Here is a 22,630-nt window from a genome sequence, read left to right on the forward strand (position 1 = left end):
ATTTTTCACATTAATTAGAACAACAGTATACAATATATGATGTTGTCATTTCTGAATGTAGACTCCCTGCCTGCCAATGCACAAGGTTTACCAATTACCTAACAAACAAGAATTTCAGTTGAGCAGCCAGCAACATATGAGGTTCATCATTCAAATGAAACCTGGTCAGCGTGTCTACCTTTGCCTTACAAGAAGTTGGCACCACATAACTGTGGGTATGGTGGTGCCATCTATTTGTAGAGAGACCGACATGCACACCATTTGATGTTGCATAGTGCCAGTGTGGTTTCACACTAGAGAGAAGGTGGTCACAAAAGTTATCGTCCACTACCGAACATGCAGGTGAGTAAGCAAAAACAATGAGGAGTGATTCGATTTTTGGTGGCGGGAGGAGTTGGAGGCCCTGAAATGTATTGATGGATGAAGGCTGTCTACAGTGAGTACAGTCAGACCATTCAAGTGTCGAGGAATGGCACAAACGATTCCTTGAGGAACGCAAGTAACCGGAAGACGATGCTTGTCCTGGACAGGCTCATTGTGTTATCAAACCAAAAATGGTTGTGGAAGTGAATGCTTTAGTCTTGGTCGACCGCAGAATCACTGGACGAGATCCATCAAGTTACTGGGTGTTAGCGTGGGCACCGCCCACACCATACAGCATCAATATTTGAACTTTCGAAAAATGTGTGTGCTGTGGGTTCCCACCAACTAACTGGCAAACTTCGCATCTGCAACATTATCTCGAGGAGGAATACGGTTTTTTGCTGGGTATTGACGCAGGTGACTAAACATGGTGTCACCAGTTTGAAGCAGAAAGCAAATGTCAGAGCAAGCAGTGGAAACATGCAACTTCATCACCTCCAAAGAAATCAAAGGCGATGCACACCAGCTCTGGTAAGATCATAATGTCCTTTTGACCACAAGGGCCCACTGCTTGTAGAGTTCCTGGAATGAGAAACCACTATCAATGCCCAGCATTGTCAAGCCACTTTACAGAACCTTAGCCGAGCCATCAATTCGAAATGCCGAGGCATGTTGTCCAATGGCGTTATCCTCCTGCATGGCCCAAACACGGCCAATGTGGTGAAGATGGCATTGCAGCAGTATCGTTGGGAAACTGCTGGAACATCCACTGTACAGCCCTGACATTTCACCATGTGACTCATGTGTTTGGACCCCTAAAACAAGCTATTCACAGACATCTATTCGCAACGGACTACGAAGTGTGAGACTGGTCCAGGCCTGGATCAGACAGCAGCCTACTCGCTGCTTCCAAGGATTGAATCGACCGGCTAGTGTCTCAATGGAATAAATGTGCCAACTGTTTTGACAGCTATTTTTGAGTATGTGTACTGTGTATAACTACATTTTAGAGTTAATAAAATCATTAACGTTACTTTACACTAGGAACCAGGTTTCATTTGAATGCCCCTTATACAGACCTCTTTCTTCAAAGGAGGTGAACCAATAGCTTCTTAAACGTGGGCTACCCCGCAAGGCTACAATCTAGTGCCCAGCACCATAAAAATTTTAAATTATAAAAAAAATCACGTGACTTGGGACCCCTTATAATTTTGTTAAGACAGATGCTTATTCAGTTGAATTTCCCAGTAGAGAGATTATATAAATGAAGTCAACATTCACCTCCCCAAGCTTATGTTGCTGACAAATTCCTAGTGGCACCCAGATAAATGCTGGCACTTCAGTTAGCAAAACCAGAATACTTTTAAAAGAACGGTTAACAGAATTTTGTCTGTTTCATGTTTATTGTTGTGTGTTCAAACTGCCATCATAGTGTGCAGACATCGCTCAAAGGCCACGAATACAGTCAGTGTCAGAACTTTTGGGATGATGGTGAGTGATTCCATGGTAAGCTGACTTTATTGATACATTGTTTCACCATCATTAGGACACACACAAGACATCAAACACTGTTTTCCTAATACTAAGGTCATTAAGAACATACATGTTAGTTATGATCACAAATAGAGGAAAAATTTTGTCAAAACTGAAGTTTGTTTTGAGCATTTATGCTACAAGGAAACAATGTTTTGGCATCACTCATAATTGAAAGTGAGGGTTTGAGACTAAGTTGCAAAGACGATATAAGTAGCTTCATTAGTATGCAGTGTTGGTGTGAACAAATTAGCCAAAAAGATTAAATACTTAAAACTTTCGTTTTAGAGCTCATTATTTGCTAAAGCACTGTATTTAAATGCAATACACATAAAATTTGTTTGGTTGATACATTCCTATAATTATCTAGAAATCACCTAAGAAACATGTTTTCTTCTAATTGCAACATACTTTTTAATTTACTAGATGCTTCACGTGGAAATAAATTACTGGTGAAGCAGTATTCAAAACGGCTAACTTCTTGAACAGGATGATCACGGGTAAGCAACCAATTATTCTTATTGCCTGTTTGAGCAGGAACACTTTTCCTACAGATCAGTTGCCACAGAGCATTATTTCCATACTGTACAACTGAACGTAAATATGCATGGAATATCAACTTACTGATTTGTCCCTCAAGATTTGCACTGGTTCAAAGGGCAAGTTAAATTCTCACCAATATGGACACCTAAAAATTTTGAAATTTCCACCCTAGTCTATTACCTCACCAAGTACTTATTGGTGTATACCTCTAGATGTGCACAACTGAGTATGTTCTGGCTTTTTGAAATTGAGAGTGAGACCAGTAACAGACAATTGCTTAATAATACTTTGAATTCCAATTCCAAAGAAAGCAGGTGTTGACAGATGTGAGAATTACCGGACAATCAGTTTAATAAGCCACAGCTGCAAAATACTAACACGAATTCTTTACAGACGAATGGAAAAACTAGAAGCAGCCGACCTCGGGGAAGATCAGTTTGGATTCCGTAGAAATACTGGAACACGTGAGGCAATACTGACCTTACGACTTATCTTAGAAGAAAGATTAAGGAAAGGCAAACCTACGTTTCTAGCATTTGTAGACTTAGAGAAGGCTTTTGACAATGTTGACTGGAATACTCTCTTTCAAATTCTAAAGGTGGCAGGGGTAAAATACAGGGAGCGAAAGGCTATTTACAATTTGTACAGAAACCAGATGGCAGTTATAAGAGTCGAGGGGCATGAAAGGGAAGCAGTGGTTGGGAAGGGAGTAAGACAGGGTTGTAGCCTCTCCCCGATGTTATTCAATCTGTATATTGAGCAAGCAGTAAAGGAAACAAAAGAAAAATTCGGAGTAGGTATTAAAATCCATGGAGAACAAATAAAAACTTTGAGGTTCGCCGATGACATTGTAATTCTGTCAGAGACAGCAAAGGACTTGGAAGAGCAGTTGAACGGAATGGACAGTGTCTTGAAAGGAGGGTATAAGATGAACATCAACAAAAGCAAAACGAGGATAATGGAATGTAGTTGAATTAAGTCGGGTGATGTTGAAGGTATTAGATTAGGAAATGAGACACTTAAAGTAGTAAAGGAGTTTTGCTATTTGGGGAGCAAAATAACTGATGATGGTCGAAGTAGAGAGGATATAAAATGTAGACTGGCAATGGCAAGGAAAGCGTTTCTGAAGAAGAGAAATTTGTTAACATCGAGTATAGATTTAAGTGTCAGGAAGTCTTTTCTGAAAGTATTTGTATGGAGTGTAGCCATGTATGGAAGTGAAACATGGACGATAAATAGTTTGGACAAGAAGAGAATAGAAGCTTTCGAAATGTGGTGCTACAGAAGAATGCTGAAGATTAGATGGGTAGATCACATAACTAATGAGGAGGTACTGAATAGGATTGGGGAGAAGAGGAGTTTGTGGCACAACTTGACCATAAGAAGGGATCGGTTGGTAGGACATGTTCTGAGGCATCAAGGGATCACCAATTTAGTATTGGAGGGCAGCGTGGAGGGTAAAAATCGTAGGGGGAGACCAAGAGATGCATACACTAAGCAGATTCAGAAGGATGTAGGTTGCAGTAGGTACTGGGAGATGAAGAAGCTTGCACAGGATAGAGTAGCATGGAGAGCTGCATCAAACCAGTCTCAGGACTGAAGACCACAACAACAACAACTTTGAAGAACATTGACCATTTCTGTTTTGTGTGTGTTTGGGATTGATTACAATGCCAGCGCCCTGCACAAAAAGAACTAATTTTGCTTGTTGGCTGCCTGACAGTCATTTACATGCTAACTGTTTCAGCTGCCTCTACCACTGTCATTTTATGCAACCTGCAATGTTATATCTGACCTTCATGAACCATACACAAGATTTTCCCATTCTCTCCCTCACTATGTGCCAACAATTAGTCTTAAGAAAAAATGAGCAAGACCTTTTTCTAGGAAATTTATTGCTGTTAAATTTTGTACTGGCATATGTTTTTGGTGGAGGCCACAGTGAGTTATTCAAAAAACTGTACAAGAGTGGCCTTTAAATGCACTTTCACCCCATACTCCTCTCATCAGCCAGGATATCCAGTATGTTGTTCATGGCACTCCTACCACTGAACAAACTATTCGCAATATTTGACCTATGTTGGTCTCTCGTTGATTGAGCAATTATGCCACCTGAATAGTAAGCTACTCGATCAACATAATTAATATAAACGTACCTGTAAGGGTAACGAATGATAAACCTTATAAATATTACACTACAATTAATTACGTTGACAACCACAGCAGTTTTTTAGTCAGAAGGTCTGACAAACACAGTGATGTAATTGTTCATTTCATGCTGTCAACATTAATATAATTGTTAGGCAAAATTTACACGAACATGAACTGCACAGTTTGTATGTGCTTGACTAGTCAATGAAGACCAAAAGACATTTAATGTGGAAAATAATTTGCTCACTCACAAAAATTTGTACAGTGTGTGTGTGTGTGTGTGTGTGTGTGTGTGTGTGTGTGTGTTTGTTTCAGTTAAAAGAATGAATGAGAACTATGTGCCAGTGTGCACAAACTTGATACTTAGACTAAAGCAAAGAACAAACAATATTATGATAGAATCCACCATTCAGAAGAGTTCTGACTACGAAATAAAGGTTTTTTTATTTGATGAATATGTACACAGAGGAAGATCAAAGACATTAAGACTGTCAATGACAAAGTCCATATATTCTAAAACAAAGTAAAGGACCAAATGTCATAGATTTAAGATGGACAAGTACCTGACAGTGCATGTCAATTGCCTGAAAGTTCTTTTAGTTACAGGATGGTCGCATCGTATCTGGTAGTGGGAATTACTGTACTACCATCCGAGATTACTTTGGTCCACAGTGGCACTTCATCCAGAACTACAACTTACAAAATTCCAGTCATCCCCAGTATTATATAACATGGGGAAAATATGGCTTTACACTATAACATGGAGAGTAAGTAATTTCATTTTAGTAGGCCTGAAGAATAAATTTGAAAACACCAAAGTGTATGCAGAGGAACATCAAAAATTAAGCTGTCTGCTCAGAGCTGTAGAATTCTGCTGGAGAACACTACTTAACACTAGTGCGAAATTGCGAAACAGGCACTACAATGGCACATTGAAAAAATAGACACATCTCAAAGGATAATTGTACAATTAGCTCATCATGAATGAAGAATAACGAAACACCAAGTACTGAATTTAGTTGGTGGTATCAGAAATATATTTTGAACCAAGATAAATATGATAAATATTAAAGCAAAAATTGGTGTGTTGGAGAGAGACCAAAAATAGCTGCTATGGTTAACCAGAGAGCAAGTTACAACAGTAAAAGTCACGTTAAGAAGTTTTAACTCAGTTTTAAGTTTCATGGAGAGAAATGAACAGGTTATTACACAGGGGATGAAAGGCCTCCGTCAGCACACCATACAGAACAAGCATTGCACTGACAGGAAACTACAGAGCTACTTTTTGGATAACCATAGCCAACACCGATCTTTAGTGAGCTCAAATGGGAATATGATATGCTAATTAAAACACTGGTAGATGCACAGAAAAGTATTTTGAAACCACAATCTTTTGACCAAGTAGTGGAATTTCTATAGTTCATAAAAGATTATACTGAACATAAGTGAATCCTGATTGCACTTACAGCAGACAATGGTTATCAGCAGCTAAAAGTAATCTCTCTTGATGTCTTCACTGCAAGAAATATCTTAAGTTACATATTAAACATTCCTCTTGCAGACAGCACCATGTTTGACACAAAAAATTTGGCCACTTCCTGTAGAAGTTAATGCAAGGAAACAGTTATAAACATATTGCTCCAGAGAAAGAGATATTGTCAATAGATGCTAAAACATTATGTAAAGCTGAGCAACAATCAATTATTGTGTAAAAAGGTAAACCAAAGTCAGTGTGAAAACATGTTTGTTCTATTGTTGACATATGATCACGAGATGTGTCAAGCAAGACCTGTTACAAGGATGCCCAAGGATTGTTTTCGAAAGTGTGTAGCATTAAATGAAAGTGCTTTGACACTAATAAGGGACAATGTATGCTTCTCTGCAGCACCAAAAGATGAAGGTCTTATTGTGTTATACAGTGGGAATGAACCAACTGATGTTATTCACAGGACAGGTAAATTGAAATTTCTGGGTAAATGTAGATGATTTGGTGCTCAAATATTGATAGAGTCAGAGCATATTATTATAACAAACAAATATGCTAATGGATATAGAATTGTATTGTTTAAAAAAAGAAAAAGAATTTGACAGAACTTTGAATTTACCTGTTAAGCATATGATTCGACATACGATTTAAATTCAGCACGTCACAAATTATACAAATTGAGAACAAAATTTTGTATTGGCAAATAACTGCTTTTTACTGAGTTTTCATTACGTAGTATAATCATCAGGAGTTACACGGAGTCAATATAGTGATTATAATTCTAAGTTCTGTGTATTTAACAATATAAATGTTGAGATTGTTTTTGGTTCATGTTTACAACAGCCGGTGATAAATGTTGTGAGAAGATGTGTGTCAGAAACAAGATAGTGAACCATCATCCTAGTAGAGAGCTGATCAGATACCCGCCTGCTCGAAGAGCTTTAGGAAAAAAATAAAGAAATTTTAGAGAATATACGACACTAGAAATAGTGGTAATGTGAGAGATGAATGAAGCCTTGTACCAACAACGCACCTGAAAGACGAGAGAATATAGCCATTAATGCTAGTGCCAAGGACAGAAAATTTGAACCTAAAAGTTGAAGTGTAAGAGAATGGAATATTTCAGTTGCATTTTAATTCTATTAAGTGTGTAGTCAAAAAGACACTGTCGTGCAACCTTGAAAAGAAGAGAGATCATAATGTGTTTACAATAAACAGTTGCTTAGTGCAAATGTATAGATTAAGGAAAAAGAAACCATATTGTGTCTATAATAAGAGTTGCTTTGAGCAAAATTATACACACTATGATTGTGTGTATGATAACACTGTAATACAGGTATATGTTGCCCTACGTAAATGAAAGGTTACATTGTGTTTTTGGTAAAGAAGTTGCTTCGTGGAAAATCATGCATCGTAAAGGAAATTCTTAACAAGATAGAGAGTTAGTACCACTGTATGCAGGATTTAATTACTATGACAGAAGATGAGTAATTCAAAGTCAGAAAATATTCTGTGCAACTGATGTAGAAAAAGATGTAAGATTAATGGTGCATATATAAAACAGAAGTGTTTGAAGGTTGGAAACAGTTGAGAAAACAGAAAATGTTTAGTAAAATTATAAGTGTAAATGAAGAAAAACCATTTACTTGCAAAATAAGAAAATTGTAAATACAGTAATGAATTTACGAGGCACATACTAAGACATGTGGCAGAGAATCTTAGCAGTATCTGAGAACAAAGACTTCAAAATTTCTGCCTCAGGGACAGGGGTGTAGTGTACGAGATATTAAGAACTTAAGAATGAGTAGCCAATGTAGTAATACTGCACTGTGTGTGTGTGTGTGTGTGTGTGTGTGTGTGTGTGTGTGTGTGAGGGAGAGGGGGGGGGGAGAGGGAGGGGGGGAGAGAGAGAGAGAGAGAGAGAGAGAGAGAGAGAGAGAGAGAGAGAGAGAGAGAGAGAGAGATTATATATAAATAAAAGAAATAGTTATTTACACGAAACAGTCAAGGCAGATTAAATGTTGATAAAAGCAAAACGTACAAAGCAGGCAACACCAAAGCAAATTAACCACAAAAGCTAATCAAGAGATGTGAACACATATCAAAAACTTTCCAGAACCGAGTCTAATGTCTGTGGAAGAGTGGAAAACCTAATAACAAGAATCTCCTGAAGGAAAAACAGGGCAGGATTCACAGCTAATTATGAGAACCATCCTGTTGAAACAAACCAAACAATGAACACTAGTAGACTTAGTTGATGTATGCACAATTCCCAACAAATGAGAAATAGAAAAGCTATAGATACGGAAGTGTACCTATAGAATTTCTAAAGGCAGCCCCTCAGAATTGTGCAAATTATAGAGGAATCTGTGTTATTTGTACAATAGCCTGACTGAAAATAGGTTATAGAGGAGGAATGATGGTTCACTTGATTGTTTATCTGCAGAAGACAGTCCCATTATGTAAGTTTTGAGCAGCAATGCGAAATTTCGATATCTAAATAAATATGTCCAGGCAGTAAGAAGCTTATATGAGGCTTGCAACAGTAGAGTTAAAAGCAGGTAGTTAACAATTTCCCATGAATTCTCCGTATGTAACACTGTGGTGCTGCAAAGGCTGGGGCCCCGTTGTACCCAAGCATGAACCCGCCAAAGAGTGACAAGCCCCCTGGGAGGATCCATCTGATGTGTTTTCTGCTCCCAGGTGTAACATTTTTTTCCATTCTCATTCTATATCTAACAGATCTACATACACAATAGGTAACCTGCACAGGAGTATGTAAAATAATTATTTATGCAAGCACTCTGTTACAATTATATTTTAATTCTGTATATTTACTTTCTTGATTACAATAATGGAAGTGGTTTCACCAGAAATGAGTAAGTGACAGTATACTTTGTCTGAACTAAAGCTATAAATCCTTTGAACGGCTGGTTTTATGCACCGGTGTAGAATTTCTTGGCACTTTAGAAAACGAAACTTGGGGGAGGGGAAACACATTTTGGAAAGATCTCTGATGTGTAGTAACATGTATGCTGCTTATTTTCGTATTATGAAAGTATAAATGTGAATTCTACCAAACACTGCATGTTACTTTCCGAAGCATTGAAACTGCAATTGCGATGTGCTTTTGTAAGCCAGTCAGCTCGTGTCACATGATCTTGCCATGACGCTGATGACTGCAGATATTCAGAGCATAGGACACACGATTTAGTCAGCCAATAGCAACATCACTTAAGTAGCACGAATACACAAACAGGGAAAGTTAATGGTTTAAATTAATATACACAGTGTTTCTACAAGAAAAGCAAACCTTCACATATAATATTGGTCTTTTAAGATTTGTGGGGATGTAGACCCACTGGCTCACCCCCAATAATATTGCTACCCTACCACAGCAAGAGAACTATCTTTGCCAGATCAGTTCTTTGTAGTACACGCTCTATGCTACACACATTGCATAGTAAGTGACAGGAGTGCAAGTTAGTATTTACTGTTGTAATTACCACACCCGCTCTCCACTGTCTATAGATTAATAACCCGCAAGAGAAGTTAAGCTTTCACTTAAAATGTTGGTCTTTTTTGTACGTGTTACTCTAAGATACATCACATGACTGTACCAGTAAAATGCTTAAGAATGACATGAATGTCTGATCATCTGGGCTCTAAATTCTTCTAAATGGATCATCCTCAAAGAGTTTATTTTTAAATGAAGTCAAACACACTGATCTAAGAAATCCATTGTACATCATTACATGTAATTCACCTTGCTTAAAAAGAAATTAACTTTGAAAGCACTTTTCAAACCACCATTTACAATATTTTCCTGCGACCTGTTACAAATAGGTTCGTTTCAGTAGTTGCCAGAGAGTGCCAAGTAACAAGCATCACCGCACTTGTGCAGCTATGATTACGTAGGAGGCCCGTATGTTCATACATGCAGGACATTTAAAGATCTTAAACAAGACATCAGAGGATACTCCAAGAGTATCGGAATTTCGTGAACCATATTACAATGCATAATTCAGCTTATAGTGCACATTCCCATGTCCAGATTTCTAATGAAGTAGGCCTTGACCTGACAAACTTTTCAGTGTAAATTTTCTTGGAGTACCAGTACTGTATTATCTCATGTTTGGTTCTTATTGTGGCACAATGTCATATGTGCCAGACGACGAAAATGTGCACTTTAAACACAGTGAACAGTTGAAGCTACCCAGTAGCATAGAATTAAACACTTCTTTTCAAATAAACTGACTGCCTCAGCAGAAAGATTAATAAAAGCCAAACCTCCTTAGCAAACACAAAAATAACTTCATTGTTCTGCAAGAATGCTGGACTGTCAGAAAGGCAGGAATAAAGTAAGATCTGAAACTAACAACATTTTAGCCCTCCACAATTATGTGAATGTATTTTAATTCAATTGATAGCTCCCGGGCACATAAATCCATTTTGTTTTCATTTGACATGAAAGCAGTAAACTATGAGTAAACAGCAAAATCACTAATCAACACGTCATGTGGAGACTGCACACCTCCCCCACTACAACTCAGACTGCTCTGCATATCTGCCTCAGATCTACGATATTTCCAATCACCCCCTTCCCAACTGTGAGATAGGATGCAAAAATTTGAAAATCTAATTAAAAAATGTTCATCTTGTAGCACACATCTTTTAGAACAGTCTTTAAGACATGATATTGGGTCTTCAGCATGCCACAGTGCAGTGCCACTCCTTCACACAGCATTCTTCTATCTCACGTCAGTATCTCACTTTGTGAAATTCAAACATGTGTATTTTGCAATGGATGTCTTCAAACTATATTCACGACTGTGTGAATTAAAATCTCCTGTGGTGCCTCTCCCATTCCCAGTCAGCCTGTCCCTCTTACAAAAAAATAAATACTAACAGTACCAAAGACTGGTATGCTTTCTCAATCTGATTACCTCTATTTTGTCACCGTCTGCTAGATGAAACAAAATAGGCCTGTCTAATATTGCAGCAATTTAACACACCCCCAATAAACGAGACTGTTTTACCACAAATGGTCATGACAGAATGTAATTCACGAAGTGCCAGTATCAGATGCCTATTAGGACTAATAAAAAGCTTTATGTTAGGAAATAGTTTCACATTTCATTCGTATGCTCCAGCTTCTTAAGTGCAAGATTGAAACGCAGTAGTACGAAATTTTTTTGTAAATTTCAAACGATCACTCTTCCATAATTTGTGTGATGTCCCCGTTTCTTCTCCTTCCAACAAACAATCTTGTCATTACTAATTTTGTAACTTCCTGCCCATGTTAATATTCATTCTCTGGTTAGCTTCACCAACCCTGCCACAATCACCAGTTTAGTTATCCCACATTTATTCTCCTGTTAGGTGTTATTACGTGTCTGTACAACACTTTTTCCGTGCTACTCCCAGAATTGAACGTAAGCGACTACTAGACGGGGGCTGTACACTAGTAAGTGTAGCGATCTGGCCAAAACTTTCCTGACAAAATTTCACTTTCTTGTATACACTGAGAAGATAATATGTAATCTTTCTTAACTGTTATTCCAGTCTTATTTATTTGCACTCTGGTAGTCAATCTCTGGATTTTGCTTGTAATTATAAGATAGTTGATCATTCACAAACCCAGTCAACCACATAAACAGCAATTGGCATTCACCCGTTTGACTTTATTCGGCTAAGCACTTATAGCCCTGTCCCCTTTTGTCTGCAGCATCCCAGTTTGCCCCTCCACCCCCCACCAAGACCACTAGATCTGGGCCTGCCGCATGTGCTCGCATCTGTGGCAGCTTGGGCGTGCCAGTAAAATTTTTCGGTAGCATCTGGTTGCTTGCTGCTACTGCTTGTACAGCTAACAGCCACACTTCTGTAGCCAGAAGTAGGTGAAGGTACTACTCATACGCGACTAAACTGCAGATGCGTACGAGACCACTCACAACTGCTCAAACGAATCTAATGTAAACAGTTTTGACATCACACTCAGACAATTTGTTGTTATGAAACATTGCATGGTCTTCATAAACCCTTTGACACATTTTGCTGGTGGCAGATGCTTGTATGAGCACTGTATTTTTGCTGAATGTGAAGCATTTCCTTTGTAACTGAAGTTTTATTTTTGTGATTTCTCTCGTCCATGTTTTATTGCTGCAGCATTATTCTGCAGTAATGGGATACAGTAATATCCTTTGTTAGATTATCGGTTCTTACCAGGCAAAATTACAAATCCTAACTAACTAAAACAATGAAAAATTCCCGGAATTCTAAAAATTCCTGGGTTTTTCCAGTTTTCTCCCAGATGAAAAAATTACCAGGTTTTTCCCAGATCTCCCAGGTCATATACACCCTGTTCATACATTTTGCCTGGAACAGCATATGGAAGCATGTGCAACAGAAACAGAATTTCACAATAAATGCTTCATAACAGTACGTGTATATTAAGCACTTGCAGGTAATTTTAATCGTATCGTGGATCACCATGAAGCCCTACTGGATTATAAGAACAGAATGGTTGCTGGTGCCTTCGATGAAGATTTCCTTAAAAATTCTCCTAGCAAGAATCCATTAGAATCAGTAACACTCATTCGACTTAATTTCAATTGGTTAACTTCCCAGCTAGGGTAGCTAATTGCTTACAAGCAGCCATTGATAATATCTGAATAAAAAAGTGTAATGAACAAAATTCTATCACAAAACCAATAGTCAATTGCCTTTCAGACCACGAACATACAGTTTCTTTTGTTAAACATTAATACTGAACACAGTATAGAACTATTAAATCAGGACTGAAGGGGCTGGTCAGTAAGCCAAATATTGGTTATTTTAGGGCACTCCTCGAAGACATGAACTGAAGTGATGCACATATTGTTAACGTGCATGAATGAAAACTACAACACTTTATTAATAAAGCACTTATCTTATTTGAACACCATTTTCCCCAAAGCTAACCCAGATTAGACTGAACTCTAGAAAGACACTATGGATTACTCAAGGAATAGAGCTATCATATAAAACTGAAAGGAAACCTTATCTGTCAATCCAAAACAGTTCTGATGTTGACACTATAGCACATTACAAGACTATTGCAAAATATTGAAGATAGTAATATGGATGCCAAAGCAAATACACTAAAAAAAAATCACATCAGGTAACAAAATAAAGACGGTATCGGATATTGTGAAGGAGGAGACTGGTAAAACCAGATGTGAAGAGGGGCAGTAAGAGTAGATGATACATTGGTAACATAGTTTAGTGTTGCAGAACTTTTTAACAAATATGTCGTATCTGTAACTGAAAGATGGGGGCTGTCCTTCAATAGATACTGCCATGGAGTACTTCAGAACAGGCAAACAGCTTCATGAACATTAACAAGACCCTCACTATTCAAACAGAAGTGCTGTCCCAGAAGTTTTTAAAATAAAAAAAGATTCTAGTGGTTACGATAAAATATCAAGAAAGTTAAGGAGTGTGCTGAGATATTCGTGTAACCAGTAGTTTACCAGTGACATTTCCTCAATGGTTGAAACGTGCTGGAAGTAAGACTAAGAAAGGAGAAAGAAATACTATCAAATTTCCACCAAATTTCACTTTTGTTAACATTCTCCAAATTTTTAGAAAAGGTTATATATAGTCAGCTTCATAACTATGACCACAAATAATACATTGTCCAAGTCGGTTTGTATTTCTGATGGTTTCTGATGTCTAGACTGCTATCTCCACATACAGTGAAAATGTACTTTATATATATTACAGAAATTACAGGCTACTGGTGCATTTTGTGGTCTGTCAAAGGCATTCAGCTATGTGAATCACAAGAGGCAGTTAAGTAAGTAAGAATATTATGGTGTAACAAAATTCTGCAAAATGTTTCCATTCCTATATCTGACAGGAATCAAAAAGGAGTAATTAGAAGGAAGACAAATTAAGCTATCACGAATCATCCAACTGGGAACTAATTACATGTGGCATTCCACAAGGCTCCACCTGAGGGTCTTTGCTTTTTCTTGTGTGTATATATCTTTCATCAGTAACATTATCAGATGCCAAATTTGCTTTGTTTGCCGATTATACAAACATTGCAATAAATAGTAAATCAAGTGTAGCCTTAGAAAGATCCATTAACTAACCGATTTTTTGTCACAAAACTTTGAAAAAATGCACTACATCTACAAGGATGTCTCTGTAAATCACACTTATCAGGTGTACCAGTATGAATAGAGCGTTAATATACAGATGTGTTGATAGGGAACATTTGTTGTTAACGAGCATTAATTTTTTTTGTTTGGTTGGTATGACATCTGTCAAAGATATTTAGTATACATCAAGTCATGGAAAAAACATACGTTTTCACTGTGCTAACAATGTCGAATTTTGTACCAGGAAGTGATTTGCAGAAAGCATTAATTTTTTTGTTTGGATTTGAAACAAAGTGCTGCAGAGTCGCATCGAATGCTTGTCGAGGCATATGGTGATCATGCTCTATGAGAAGCAACATGCAAAAGATTGTTTCAACGGTTCAGAAATAATGATTTTGATGTTAGAAATGAACATGGAAGACCACCAAAAAAGTTCGAAGACACCAAATTGCAAGCAATATTGGATGAAGATGATACTTTGAGTCAGAAGCAAATGGCAGCAATGCTAAATGTTGCACAACAAACAATTTCTGACCATTTGAAAGCTATGGGAAAGATCCAAAACTGTGGAAAATGGGTGCCACATGAATTGAATGAAAGACAGATGGAAAACCGAAAAACCATTTGTCAAATTTTGCTTCAAAGACATGAAAGAAAATCAATTTTGCATCGAATTGTTACTGGCGATGAAAAATTGATTTTAAGAATCCTAAACGGGAAAAATCTTGGGTTAATCCGGGACAACCATCAACATCGACTGCAAAAGATCGATTCAGCAAGACGGCAATGCTCTGTGTTTGGTGGGATCACAAAGGTGTGGTGTATCACAAGCTTCTAAAACACGGTCAGACTGAATACTAATCTCTACAGACAAAAAATGATCAATTTGAACTATGCATTGATTGAACAAAGACCAGAATGGGCCAGAAGACATGGCCAAGTAATTTTTTTTACATGACAATGCACCTGCACACAAAGCAAAACTGGTTCAGGATACAATCAAAACACTTGGCTGGGAGCTCCTACCCCACCCGCAGTATTCACTAGACTTTGCCCCTTTCCGATTACCACTTGTTTTCATCAACGGGACACGCATTGGCTGAGGAACACCAATTCTTACGAAGAAGTCGAAAATTGGATGTCTGGTTTGCTCCAAAAGACTAACATTTCTATTGTTGTGGTGTCCACAAATTGCCAGAAAGGTGGTCAAAATGTATAGAAAGCAATGGTCAGTACTTTGAATACAATGTTTTTACTTTTCAATTCAAAATTGATGTTCCATGTAAAAAAAAAAAAAACTCATACCGGTACACGTGGTAAGCACCTGGCAGTGTGGTCAGCAAACCACCTTCACAATGATTCTCTATTACTTCACTCTAACAGCGTGCAGAAAAAACTAACACCTGTATCTTTCACGTGATCTCATAATTTCCCCGATTTTATTACAGTGATTGTTTCTCCCTATGTAGGTCACTGACAACAGTTTCACATTGCGAGAAGAAAGTTAGTGATTTAAATTGTGAGAGACGATTCTGCTCAAACGAAAAAACCTTGTTTTAGTAATGCCCACCTAAAATCCTGTAACATGTCCCTAAAACACTCTTCCTTTCTCATTGTACTCCATTAATCCTTTCTGGTAAGGATCTCTCAGTACACAACAGTACAGAAGAGGATGGACAAGCATAGTGTAGGCAGTCCCTTTAATAGATCTGTTTCATCTTATAAATGTTCTGCCAATAAAATGCGGTCTTTAGCATGCCTTCACACAACATTTTCTGTGTGTTCATTGGAATTTAAGTGGTTTGTCATTGTAATTTCTAGGTATTTACTTCATTTTTCAGCCTTTAGATTTGATTGATTTATCATGCAACCCAAGTTTAATGGTTTTATTTTAACACCCATGGATGACATCTCACTTTCATTATTTATGGTCAATTGCCAATTTTCGCGTAATTCACCACATGCAATTCAGAACCTTTATGAGTCTTCCCACCACTAAGCCTAAAATATGAAAAACAAAGTTGGCAATAGTAAATTCTTGGGATTGCAGCTTGATGAATTCAACTTTGAGCAGCACACCACAGAACTGCTGAAGCACAAACAAACCCCTATTTGCAATGTGTGTTGTCAGAGTAAATATAAAAATGAAAAAGCTAACATACAATGCTTGCTTTCATTCCGTAATGTCATATGGGATTATTTTTTTGGGGTAATTCACCAAGCCAAGATAAAGTTTCCCAGATACAAAAATGTGTAGTAAGAGTTATTCATGCTATGAACTCTAGGCCTGTTTAGGGAACTAGGGATATCAACCACTGCTTCCCAATATATCTATTCCTTTATGAAATTTGCCATTAGAGAGATCTATTTTAAACCAACAGCTCAGATCATGGAATCAATACTGGAAATAAGAATCTTCACAAAGTTTTTAGGTCACTTTTGTTCAAAAGTGTCCATTATTGAAGAACACTCATTTTCAATAACTTGCCAGCAGCCATAAAGAGTTTAAATATAAAAACGTTCAGTTTAAGGGGCTCCGGAACGCCCTATACTTGCAATGTTAAAATAACGCTTATAAATTACATCTTTCCTCACAAAGTATTTGAGGTAGAAAGTTGAACTTTTTACAGATTATTTATTGGAATATGGGCTACAACTTAACACAGGGATTTTACAAAATTTTAGTTCAGTTATTAAAGATGATTTTTTTTCAATTGTAATGAAAATTCACATTTTTTGCAATTTTTTATTTATATATTCAAAAATATACAGTTTTGTGGAAAAAGGCTGTTAAATTATGCAGAAGGTACTGTGTAACATTTACTGAAAGTTTGAAACAAATATGTTTGGAAGATCCTTAGAAAACATGTAATTAGTACGAGAAAATAAAAGTTTTGGGAATCGAGCGACAAAGATTGGATTAACTTTTTAGTGCATTCCAGGTCCATAGGATGGATTATCTTCATCCTCTGCAAACTCCTCCTCCAGCTTCCTCTTGTTCCTCCTCCTATTTACTCTTGCTTGTATTTCTAGACTCTTTACAGCCCTGTCTGCAGCCCAAAGGCATTCCTTGTCTAAAGCAAGCATCGCTCGTACCATGTTAGAACCTATCTTCATTCCCATATTTCTAAATACCTTGCACCTTACAATGTTGCCATCATTGAAAGTCGCAACAGCATCATACACACCAAAGTGAAGTGTTTCTATTCCAACAAATACAGTCTTGGGGATTCTCGACCATATAACACTATTTACACTTTCATTGGGGTTTTGAGTTTTTCCGTGAATACACTTTTTCAACAGTTCAGGTGCTGCTAAGTCTCTGAAAATAGGTTTTATCACCTCCATTATTGCACGAGGCAGACTATGCTTATGAGTGAAAACTTCACCAGTTAGCAATCCTTTGTTATATTTACACCAACTGTCTTCTTCTTTGGGACACAAGCTATGTTGGGGATTTTCATCGGTTGAAGTAATATGAAAAAAAATAAAATATATATAGAAAAAGAAGAGCCCAAACAGCCTTCTTCAATTCGTCGACACTGTATTTTGCCTAATAACCATTCCATAATAGTTCTGTATTTTGTCAATTACACTGTCAGTTAACCTTCCCTTCCCATCCAACCCTTTACCATCACTGAGTTTTTGTTGTTTGTACGAAGCTTTCAGTCGCCGAAGTCTTGCTCCCATTCGCTTCTGTACGTGTCCAATACACTCAAATTTCTGCACTACAACATCATCACCATAGGGCTTCAGTCCTTGAACATGTTTGAAACTTTTAGAATCACCGTCACCAAGGTAATTAACACATCGCACTTTATCACACGCCTCAGAACGCTGGAATATACTGGCAACACCAGCCACTTCCATTCCTCCACTACTGCCACTATAGTTAGCTTTGCAATTATTTTCATGTGTATCTTTATATTTTTGTGGACATCTACAATACTTTGATATTACTGCTACATCTAAAACTTTCCCTGTATACATACTGGTGGCAGATACTACACCATGAAGAGATGTTTGTCCCCGTTTATGCCAGGTACCATCGAACGCTGCAGTCAAATCTCTTACCATTATTTTCCATTACTGCCTCTTCCACAGCGTTCTTCATAGATTCTATACAGACATCTACTTTAGACCCTATTAATTTATTGTAGGTCGTAAACTTGGTTGGGGGATTTGGAAGATTCATGATGCCACAGAAAATTGCACCTGCAGTAGCACCCTTGCCAACTGAACGCAAGGAATAAACAAATCTAATGTTGTGTTCGTAGATTTTGCTACCATTTTCTTCAGTTGCAGTTACTACAACACTGTTCCAAAAGGTGGTCATATATGAACACTTATCACATTTCAGTTGTATTCCACTAGCAAGTCCTATGTGCTTTATTATGGAGAGTTCCAGACCAACTTCACTACAATAAATACATCTTACACAGTTTGAAAAAATTCCTTTGAGAACCGACATATCAAATATTTCATTCACATCCGATTCGCCCATAAAACATTCATAGTTTTCACTCATTGAACCAAGCTTCTTCTGTGAAGTATTTTCTTTCCCACTTTGACTGCTATGGGCAGGTGTACTTGAGAGGTTGGGTTCACTCACTTGGTTATCGTCTTTATTGTTTACAGTAATAACACATACCTTTGGCTTTCCAACATTTCTCCTTTTCTTAAAAGCCTTCAGAGGATTTCTAATAACTTTACTTTTACTCATTATTATACTTCAACAAAACAGAGACTCAAGAAACAGAATTAATTACGAATATTTTCGAGATAACGACAGAGTAAATAAACATGAAACAATCGACAATCACACCAGCGATATATATTGAACCATCACAGGTTAGCCACAACACATACTTTATCTCACATCACTAAAATGTACCCGATGAACACGGACGTTAATAATAACACCATTTGACAGCAGTTTAACAGCGCCACAGTGGGTCACGCCCATGTAGAACACATTTCAAAAAAAATTTAAAAATAGTTGTCTTCGGAATTGAATAAATTATATATCTATTAAAAGGTAATAGTCTGCAGATTCAGAAATCGCAAAAAGTAAAAATTGAACTTTTCATGATTTTGAGCCTTTCCGGAGCCCCTTAAGGGGAGACTAAATTAGGATTTATTGGTGACCAGCTCCTCCCACTCCATTGACAATTTTTTAGTAGAAGTGGTTGTACCTGTGTAATAATATAAAATAAAGTGAACAATTTTACAATCTTGCTTCTGTAAAAATCCGGTGCAGTGATTTGATCATTATACGTACATGTTGTAAAATGATTCTTCTAGTCATTGTTATATATATGAAATTATGTTTAAATAATTTCATAAATTTATACCACATCTATGACAATCATTCCATTGGGAACTGTGAAATTTACATTAGCATAATGTTTTCATTGTTCATATTTATTGTATATTTTTTTTTTTCCTTCAAGTTCTACATCTTGGAGGATCTCCTCACTATGGATCAATTGGAACAGAAAATACATCAAATCTAACTTAAAACTTATGGCTAACTGAAGTTACAGTAACGATCTAATGGTACAGCATTTTGAGCAAACCAACAGCATAGGAGATATTGTTACACTTTGAGCAAAGCTGGCCACCTTTACTTTCCGAGAAAATATTTGGAATTATCTGAAATTAAGTTACAAAATAATTGACATTAGAAGTTCGAACACTGAAAACTAACTATTTTGATCTAATGCTAGGATGATTCTGAACTTTGGCAAAGTAATTTTATCACTGCATATTTTCTGCATCAGACAGTGTGTCTAATGCAGCCAGTAATTAAGATTTTGAATAATTTAGAATCATAAAACACTAATTTCAAGATGGATGCTACACTTGTAAATAGGGGACTTCAGGTGACTAATAATAATCTTACATATACTTTGGTTTGTGGAAAAAGTTTAGCAATTCACAAAACAGTGAAGTCTGGTGAGTCCATGCAGAATAGAAAAACCCAAGTTAACCAAATTTCAAAGCGTTAAGCAGCTTTGGAGGTCACATCATATTCTTACATCAGTTTATTAATGGCCACCACTCTACAAAATCACTAGTCTGGGATCAGAAAGCACTCTAGCTAACACCTCCACATCAGCTGAAGTGAAAGTTTTTGGCCAGGAAGTAAATGTTAGACATCTAAGCCACTCAAAGTCTGCGACTGCGAAGCACACAGTTAACATAAGTCAGTTCATGCGAAAAATCTGTATTTAGCTAGCCTGATGCTCACATTTCAGTGCTGGCATAGTCAGCAACTGGCTATTAATTGAGCAATATCACAACATCTCTGTTGAGCGGCACTAATGAACACACTATTATATCGGTTGTGGTGAACGTCTGCACCCAGATACTGTTAAGTGCCTTGTCGCAATTCCAGTTCACATTCAAGTTTGCACCTTTTTAATACAATTACAGTATAACCCCATATTTATGTTCCCTGAATTAACATTTTCAAATTTATGGCGTTTTTATTGCACCCATAAAATTTCCCATGTCTGCAAAGGAAATTAGCATCTGATTTTGCATTAATGTATTTATAATTTTCCTGTGATTTATGCTTTATGAAAAAATGTTCTTTGAGAAAAAACTGAAATAATTTATGTAAAACTACACTGGCAAGTTCACAAACTTTCCATGGCTAAGTTCCTTGAAAGCAGGGCCCTCTACACAGCATATCTAAACAGTAAATGTTTAACAGTTCATGCCATACATCCTGCCACTGCCAAATTCTGCTCAGCATGGTGATTGATGGGAGTAACAAAGTCCACTCTAATGAAGGTATCATGACCAATCATTACCATTTCCAAACTGTCAACCACACATGAGCAGCTTCGTGATTGTTGTGATCATCTGGACACCTTCGTTGAACCATTTTTGCATGTTTCGTTGTTTGGCCACTTGTAGTGCTAGATGACACCTTTACTCACTTTACGTTACTCAAAGACTAATGTTTTGCTTTAAACAACACAAGTTATGTATTTTCCATGCTTAGCAAGATGTGTTTTGAGAATTTACTCTCATTGTGAAGTTCAATATTTATGAAAGCATTTGTGATACTTCACAAACAATGTGAGTGATAGTCTGCACGTGTGCTATTTTCTGCTTAACTGAGGATGCACAATACCTGATAACATCAAGAAGGTTATTACAGTGCACGAGACGCAGAACAACACAAGCAAACACCACATAGAATACTTACGTAAATATTTGCAGTTGAGAAGAATAAAGTCTCGAAAAGCATCATACTAAGCAACAGTTACCAGTTCCCATCACATCAGCACTTTATTTGATGATAAAGGTTTATTAGATAATAAACAAGTTCCTGGTGTATTCTGATGGCTTTTTGTGTGTTTGAAATTACACATACAGTGCAAAAATGCAAGGGGGGAGGTCCCTTATGTAACTTTTGCTGCTTAGAATGTTATTTTACATATTTTACATTTTTCTGCATTTTACAATATTTTTTAAAATCCCGTGAAGAGTGTAGAAGTTGGGATTCACTGTATAACATTTACTTGAAAATGTGTGCGTTGATGGCACACACAAAAACTGTCATATCTGCATCATCTACGTCACACGTCAGGCTAGTTAATAAACAACAACCTTTCAAACATGGCTAATTAATAAACAACAACCTTTCAAAGTGCTGATGTTCGGTAATCGAGAGATTCAGCAAGCTCTGTAACTTTGGTTGATAATTGGCAATTTCTCTTCCATATGTGTTTGGAAAGCAAGAGATGGATTTCTGGTGTTCTGTCTCGACTGAATTGTTACACTGGAACTCATGATCAACTGTATTATATGAGAGATACCAATCTCTAAAATTCATCTCTTGTTCAGCCTACATCATTTGGTACTATTCTGCATAGCATCAGTTTCCATAATATGTTCTCAGTACATCACAATCTGAAACCTCAAGATACTTCAAACCGAGAGCATTAAAAGCAATGCATTAGGGAAAAGTGAGCTGAACAGAATGGACAGTGTCTTTAAAGGATATTAGATGAACAACAATGTGATAGAAGGGTAACTGAATATGGTCAAATTAAATCAGGTAATGCCACAGGGATCAGATTAAGAAACGAGCCATGGAGTAGTAGATGAGTTTTGCTATTTGGGCAATAAAGTAATTGCTAATGACCTAAGTAGAAAAGATACAAAATGCAGACTGGCAATGCAATTTGTCAACACTGAATATAGATTTAAGTATTAGGAAGCTCTTTCTGAATTTCTCTGAAGTATAGGCTTGTATGAATGCGAAATGTGGACAATGAACAGCTGAGACAAGAAGAGAATAGAACCTTCGGAAATGTGGTGCTACAGAAGAATGCTGAAGGTTATGAGGAGGTACTGAAGAACTGGGAAGAAAGGGTATTTGTGGCAT

The 22,630-nt window shown here is 37.1% G+C and overlaps 1 long non-coding RNA gene across 3 annotated transcripts in view; it reads right to left on the reverse strand.

Annotated features, from left to right (window-relative positions):
- The window catches only part of LOC126210471 (uncharacterized), a 33,499-nt gene that overhangs the window by 4,332 nt on the left and 6,537 nt on the right, over nt 1-22,630 (reverse strand). The window lies entirely within an intron of this gene.

This window comes from Schistocerca nitens, chromosome 10 (genome assembly GCF_023898315.1).
Source record: "Schistocerca nitens isolate TAMUIC-IGC-003100 chromosome 10, iqSchNite1.1, whole genome shotgun sequence".
NCBI lineage: Eukaryota > Metazoa > Arthropoda > Insecta > Orthoptera > Acrididae > Schistocerca > Schistocerca nitens.